We start from the raw sequence: 7,500 nt of genomic DNA on the forward strand, positions 1-7,500 counted from the left end.
GTTTTTAATTGTCTGTCAGGTAAAACGTAGACGGTGCTTTGATATTCTCTAATTGTCTGACTATTTCCTTTATACACCTTTGGTACCTGAAAGCTAATCCTTTTATGAATCTTAACCCTTTTTAATACTAACCCATTTGCGACCAATCGGTTCTAATTTAATTTTCTTGTGTACATCAAGGTTTTGCGCTGAAACCTAGCTAGTGAAGTTTCACCTGATTTGAATTAGCGAGGCAATTATACATTTCTTTGCCTCATACGCAATACCATACAGAGAATTTCAGCTTTATAAAATTCCCTGCATGTCCGTGTTTGTTTTTTTTTTTTTTCCGGCCTATTATCAACGTTATGAACAGAACTAATCTGAGAGTAACTGCAGAGGCCCTATAGTTGCAAATGAAGATAGAAGCAAGTAAATGTATTAACACCAGAGTGTCTTGTTTCTTTTGCTAAATCCTAAATCCATTCATGTTCAGATCCATCGTAAAAGGGTTTTTAACCCGAAATACCAGAACTAGTTAAATATTTCTGTCATAATTTGATCATTATTATTGTTACATTTAATATTTAATACTTTATCTTCATTGCCTTTGTCTTCTATATCACACTCATTTTATGTGTGTGTGTGTGAGTGTGTGTGTGTGTGTGTGTGTTTGTTCGTTTGTTTGTGCGTGTCTGAGCGTCGTATATAGGTCCTATGACATTGTACAAGTACATTTATCCTGAGAACCTCGAGAGCACCCCGACACTAAAAGCAACTGATAACGTTTGCACGGGAAGTGGAATTGACGAGACGGCAAAAACAATTTGTCTACATATCACCCTACCCGTTTACTACCGTCATCGTTGTCGGCAGCATTGGTGTTTTTGCTATGGTTGTTGCTGTTTTTGCTATGGTTGTTGCTGTTTTATTCTGCTGAAGTTAACGGGAAACTAGTCCAGTAGTAACAAAAAAAAAAAGAGAAAGAAAAAAAAACATAGGTAAAAATAAACAGTACGAAACAACTGCAAAAACAAAAATATAAAAAAAGGCCACTTGTCAGTAACACCACCTTCCGTTTGCAAGAGTAAAGAATCATTAATGCTTGACAGGGAGCCATTTTGTATGTTGTTGCTGTTGTTGATATTGCATTTGTTTTTGTTTTTATTGCTGCGTTCGAGAGATGTTTACGTTGTGGTAGTTGCGTATCTCTATATGTATGCGTAGATGTATGCTTGCTTGTGAGTACATGCATGTATGTATGTATATGTGTGCCTGTATGCATATATGTAGGCTCACGTGCGTGTGAAGCGGGCTGGCGTGTGTTGGTGTTGCTGAAATTGTTAAAACAGCCTGATGGGAAAAACAGAAGTTTTTTGACAGGGAGTTCGGGCGAGAAAAAGCTTACTAAGGTACGCCGGATTCGGCTCGTGTCAGGCTTGGATTAATTTCTTCCGTTTCGAAAGAGTGGCTTTGCATGTGATCACGAGTTAGACATAGTGCTGAATTGCCTGTTTTGGGAAGAACGATAACTCATGGGAATTAAACAGACACAAAAAAAAGAAGAGGAAGAAGAAATATACAAAGAAATAAGACAAACAAAGAATTGGGCAAGTTATACTTTATGATTTGCCAGAAATAGAAACCATGTGTCCCTCAAATTACAAATAGCAAAAGAGACCGATAAAATAAATTCCAGACTTTAAAAATGAAGTCCTGGGATAGATGCTCTAACATGGCCGTAGTGATTGTAACAAATGAAAGAATAGGTAGATAGATAGAGAAACAGAGAGATAGGTAGACAGACAGACAGATAGAATTTTGTTATCACTAAATGGAAGAGACGGATGTAAACATTTTGTTGCTACGTAAAACATCGTTGAGGCTAGAAAAAGAGTTATCAACCAGCCGGAAGTTTAAATCTTCTGATATGTTTCCAGGAATGACAGCATAGCTTCTTTATCAGCCCACAGAGACATATCTTATAAATCAATTATTATCGAGGTCTTAAATAATACGGAATGACCGATGTACCGGTTTTAACACTATGTTAATTATCGAATTCAATTAATAAGTTACTTTCGCATGAATAAGGGTTTGTTTTAGTGCTATACTGTACTACAGAAATTTGTACCGCTGACTCCTCCTTTCTTCTAGCTACGAATATTTACATAGCGTCAATATGTTTACATCTATCAATTATATACTGCAGGAACGGATCAGTGATTTATTGATATAACATATATGTATGGATAAATTATATTCAATTATAATACTTGCTACGTTTATATATAATTCATGTATCTATTTGTATATGGAGGTATGTGCGCATGCACATTTTATAGTAGCAATAAGCTCTACCCTACTCAGCGAAATCATTTCCAAATCTAGCTGGTAAATGTTATGTGACTCGGGAACATGCAACGGAGGACTTCTCTAATACTTTAAACTATCTATCTATTTATTTGCCTATATCTATCTAGCTATCTATCTATCTATCTATCTATCTATCTATCTATCTATCTATCTATCTATCTATTTGCCTGTCTGTCTCTCTATCTATCCGTCTCTCTCTCTCAATCTATCTCCCATTCTTTCTATCTCTCTGTTACACACGCATGCACGTGTGTGTGTATTTGTGAATACACTAACACTTATACACGCACGCAAACATATACACATGTATGCTGACAATTATGCTTACGTATTTGTTTATGAAAATGAGTGTTTATATACCTGTTTGTATATGTTTGATTTTCATATATTGACATATATTCATAGCGTTTCGATCGCATTTTAATTTGTCACACATGAATTGTTTTACGATAAAATACACGCGCATGTACGTGTGTGTGTGTGTGTGTGTTTCTGTGCGTTTATGTATAGACCTTCACAACATCATAGGCAAACTTGGCGAATCTATGCTATTATGAGTCCAAATTGAAGGAAATATTTTCGCTTGCAATCTGTTCAAATAGCTCAACATCAAAGCTCATTGAAAAGATAAGAATCACTGAACCAGCGGTGCGTAACGTAAACGCGTGAAATATTCACAAGTTTAAAGCTTACAGAAAGATTTGACGAAGTGTTGCTCGGCATCGTTATCACACATATTTACTTAATACATGATGTAAATATATAAATAAGTAATATTTACCTGTTTCATTCTATACTATGACCAGGATAACATCACGTAGATGAAGGTGAAACATCACCATAAGCGACTATTACAAGTTAGATATTTATAAGCAAATTAATTCTATTTGCGTAAATATGCATGCATCAACACAAGGATAGACATATAAGCCTATACTTATAGACAAACTATTAGAAATAGCAACACAGTGTCCTTCCATTAATACGCACCTTACAGTGTTTTAAGAAGTGAAAGGAAGACACGTTGGACAAATAGTTTTTAGATGTACTTACTATATCTGGAAATGAGAAGGATGGCTTGAAATGGATGACCGCTGCTACAGTAACATGTAACATGGCATATACATGTAGTTGAAACAACAAAGAGAAAGTGGTCTCTTATATTGCTGCTACACGAAGGACTTATTCTCCTCAAATTACACTTTACTGCCTTAAAATAAGGAAAGATTAAAAAAAAAAAAACGGAGGACAGGACGGTCATGGTTGGAATGATTTAATCAGATTTATTTGATAAGAAAATAGACAATAATAGTAACATTAAGTACCGGATCGACTCCAGCACAGGTCAGGTATTTTTTTCATTGACCGTGAAAATTTGAAAAACAAAGGTATCTCCGGCAGTATTTGAACCCTGCGCAGAGCTGGAGCGATTGTTGCAAAGCATTCTGTTTGACACCGCTGCCAATTGACCGCTCCACACACACACGCACGCACGCACGCACGCACGCACGCACGCACGCACGCACGCATGCACGCACGTGTAATGGTGTTGGTGGTGTTTACCCCCAGGTAGGCTTGACTGTGCAAGCTTTATGATGAAAGACATTTCAGCAGAAAAAAAAAAGGTCTCCATTATATAACATTGTTTTACAATTTTTAACAGCGTAAGGTATGATACGAAGGAGATTTGGCTTCTATTTCTAATAGATCTAGCGACCACCTAGGGGCTTCGTCATTGGTTCGATATAAATAGGTGTTCCTTTGATGTATGTTTTGATCAATCCTGAACATAGACAATTTATAGAAATATGATTATATACCACTACTCACTGTGTTTGAAGTACTCTAGGGTTAATACACATTATTTGGTAGTAATGGATAATTGACTAATGAATATAGATAATTGGTTAATTGAATAAGTCGAACTGTAAAAGCATTATAATTATCATAATGACACAAAGAAAAACGACAAGTTTAAATAAGCAAGTAAATTATCATACAAATATACGCTTGCGCGAATCGGCACAGACACACCCATATATAAACATCACACACACACACACACACACACACACACACACACACCACTCATATTTACATAAACTCTACAACTTATGGATAAATAAAAATTGAGACCGTCATAGTTTGAAATTTTGCTTATGGTTTGTTCCATTAGAACTTTCCAACGAAACTAACTAGACTCTGCACCATCTCTTGAATCCTGCATTAAATAACTTTTTGCCTCAACAGTTTTTCATATATGGTTAGATCTCTTGAGGAAGGAGTGAACTGATAGCCTTCGTAGATCGTTTGATACTAGGGAGTTTGGCATACCTCAAAAAAGGATGAAAGTTAATGTCAACCGCAGCAGAATTTGAGCTCAGAACATAAGAATCGGGAGAAATGACACGAAGCATTTTGTCCGGCGCGCTAACGATTCTGCCAGATCTCCGCCTTGATTCTTGAATTAGGCACAAAGCCGGCAATTTTTCAGTGGGGCGTATCAACCATAAACATTCAACTCTAGTACGCGTATCCGACTGGTACTTTATTTTATCAAGGCCCGAACGGGTGAAATTAAAGTTGACCTTGATTTCTTTTCAACTCAGAACGTAAAGAGCCGGAAGAAATAAAGCAAAGCATTTTGTCCGACTGTATAATCCTCTATCACTTCCCCAAACCCACTGTCCTCACATATTATAAATAACTGAAATTTGATGTATAATGATCTTATAATTCCTCATCCATCACCATATTTTCACTTACCTTCCCCTTTCTGTTTGTCAATTCCTCATCCATGTCTTCTCTCAGCACACAACACTTTTTCCTCTTGACCTTTGTTGAACCCGTTGTGAACAATATTGCAACTTACACGAATATTATGAAGAAATTTTCTTTCTTTACATATCTAGGACAAATTATGAGTGTAGAGGCGCGAGTGGTCGAGCAAACACGCAAAAATACAAGCACACACACACACACACACACACGCAAAGATACAAGCACATACACACACACACACACACTATATATATATATATATATATATATATATATATATATATATGCACAGAGACGCACATTCACGGACACAAACACACATCCACGCATATATGTGCACACACACACATGCTGACGCACATAGTCGCATGAAACGAGTTACATGACAAACTTGCAGTTTCAATATACAAAAAAGCCTATACTCTACAACATATATTGAGCACTCCTTTGTCATTAGTTTGAGATAAAACACGCATGTGTACACACATTCACACGCACACACACACACACACACACACGTGCACGTGTCCGTCACACAGCTAACTGGTGTACACCAATAATATGAGATTAATAAAATAACTACTGGCTTCGTTATGAACGGCTAAAGAGCCTCGAAGATGTTGCACCAGCATGGCCGTCACCCAGCGACTGACACGAGTAAAATATTAAAGTAATAAAAGTATATACAAGTGAGGGTTACACAGAATGAATGTTAACAATCAGGCTACACAATGGAGTTATAAAGCTTCACTTCTATTCTGTAAAATCGACCACGCCTTCTTCATATTAAAACTTCCAGAACAACATAATACCAGGGTAAGAGAACAATGCTCTGCAGGCGGTTAGAGTTCGGGTATGTGGATAGATGTGTCACCTTTCCTTTACCATCATCATCATCATCAAGTAAATGGTATGTGTTTCAGTCAATGTGTGAGTACGTGTGAATGTGTGTGTGTGTGTGTGTATGTATATATATATATATATATATATATATATATATATATATATATATATATAGTTTATATCCAGTTAAATGAAGAAATTTGTTATATTCCCCTACAATACCAGGTATTGAACCAGTATTTCATTGGATGGAACCATCCCTTCACGAGGTTAACATACCCTCTAATTAAATTTATATATATATGTGTGTGTATGTATGTGTATAAAATTCTCTTTGAGTGCCACTATCTTGTAGTGGACGTATATGTACGTTTACATATGAAACTAAATGCAAAGGACTTTTTATACATACCCACATACACGGTTACAGAAACAGACACGCGCAGACACACCCATCCAGCAATACGTGTATGTCTGTGTGTGTGTGTGTGTGTGTGTGTGTGATATGTGGAGAGAGAACTGGTATTCATTCTATCAGCATTGCACCTTTTTCCCGCCTACAACCAGAGGGTTACTGTACAGACCTACGCTATGTGTGTATGTAAGTGTATGTGTGCGAACGTGTATAGATTGTTAAGAAGTGTGCTTGCATGCTCGGGTGCGTGCGTGGGAGTATCCGTGCACACTTGGCGGGGTACATCACTTATTGTTCTTCGCGAGTTTTAATAGCTTCAGCTGCCGAATTCTATCCTGTCGAAACGAGATGAACTGAACCTAGCGTGAGTGGGTATGTATGTATGTATGTATGTATTTATGTATGTGTGTATGTATGTAGTGTGTGTTTTTGTGCATTTGTGTATGTATGTACTGTAGTATATATTTCCAATGCGAATTAACAAAAGCTATCTATGCAATGTTTAGACATGCTTATAATGACCGTGAGGGGAAAAAAATTGGGAGTAGAATTAAATGAAGACAATAATAATAATAATAATAATAATAACAGTGACAGTAACAACAGGGGTTAAATTATTCGAAATCGTGTGAATATATGGGTGTGTGTTTGTGTTTTTCTTTCTGTATGTGTGTGTTTGTGTGTACATACACAGGTTTTCCAATAAAGTTCATAAGAAAAAAAAGTAAAAGTGAAGTACTCATTCGCCCTATTCAAAATACACGAGATAAAGAAGTAAATAAAAAAGCGAAATGGAAATAATTTAAATTCATTGTTAAGACTAGGGTACAGAATTGAGTAGCACTCTGGGTGGATGACAACCTATTTTAATTTTATATGCATTTGTGTATTTGTATTATCCATTTCTTGTAGTTTTATGTATATTTCTATCATATAATTTTGTATTTTCTTTTTCTCAAGGTTTACCGTTTTTTTTTATATTCAAGTGCATTTGAAGGACTTGTCAAATTATATTCTATAAGCTTGTATGTGTGTGCTTGTGAGTATGGTTGGGTGTGGTGTTGAGATAGTTGTTAAGGACATGCTCGCGGTGTAGCTGCTGCGGC

The 7,500-nt window shown here is 36.3% G+C and overlaps 1 protein-coding gene across 1 annotated transcript in view; it reads left to right on the forward strand.

Annotated features, from left to right (window-relative positions):
* LOC106873667 (uncharacterized) overlaps positions 1–7,500 on the forward strand; it is a 673,033-nt gene that overhangs the window by 291,638 nt on the left and 373,895 nt on the right. The gene's annotated exons all lie outside the window — the stretch shown is intronic.

The sequence above is a fragment of the Octopus bimaculoides genome, chromosome 13 (genome assembly GCF_046866305.1).
Source record: "Octopus bimaculoides isolate indiv1 chromosome 13, ASM4686630v1, whole genome shotgun sequence".
In the NCBI taxonomy this organism is placed as follows: domain Eukaryota; kingdom Metazoa; phylum Mollusca; class Cephalopoda; order Octopoda; family Octopodidae; genus Octopus; species Octopus bimaculoides.